Below are 717 nucleotides of genomic sequence, written 5' to 3'. Positions count from 1 at the left end.
CTTAAAAAAATCTGTTGTTTTAACATTTTTAGATATTCATAGATATCTGTTAAAGGGAAAAGTTAAACTTTACATTCAAAGAAAATTTTTTTGCAATTTTTAAAAAAATATTTAAGATAACTATATAGAAAACAATTGCATATTTAAAATTAAATAAATATTGTGGATGATAACCTTTCCCTTTAAAAAAAACTAAAAACAAAAAAGACCCGCGTGGGTGACTACCTTTTTCAGTTCAGGAGCACCGTCAAATTCATCATGCGAGGTTTGACGGTCCAAAAACCTCCATGTCCAAAAGTCCACGCACCCGCTTTTTTCCACCAATAGGGCCAAAACTAAATTCACTGGCAAATGGAATTTAAAAACATTATTTTTGGTGAAATGTATAATTATATAAATATTTTTCATGACTAGACTTATTTGGGAATATTTTTTTTTGTTTAAAAAAACATTTTCAAAATTTAAAACACTTAGAATTCAGAATAAAAACATTGTAATTACAAAAAAAAAATTCTCACATCTCTTGTCACCATATCAAAAAAATAAAACTACTAAATTTTAAAGAGTACCTGATTTGTTGATTCCCACTCCACCCTTTCCTGATCTACCCCAAAAATGGTTTTCAAAAATTGGGAACTTTTAGGTTTTGGGAAAACCCTGCCACAAAATTTTTTTGTCGATTTTGTTACTTGGGCCTTTTTTTTCGTATGGAACCCT

This window comes from Penaeus monodon, chromosome 34, assembly GCF_015228065.2.
Source record: "Penaeus monodon isolate SGIC_2016 chromosome 34, NSTDA_Pmon_1, whole genome shotgun sequence".
In the NCBI taxonomy this organism is placed as follows: Eukaryota; Metazoa; Arthropoda; class Malacostraca; order Decapoda; family Penaeidae; genus Penaeus; species Penaeus monodon.
This window is presented reverse-complemented; position numbering follows the sequence as displayed.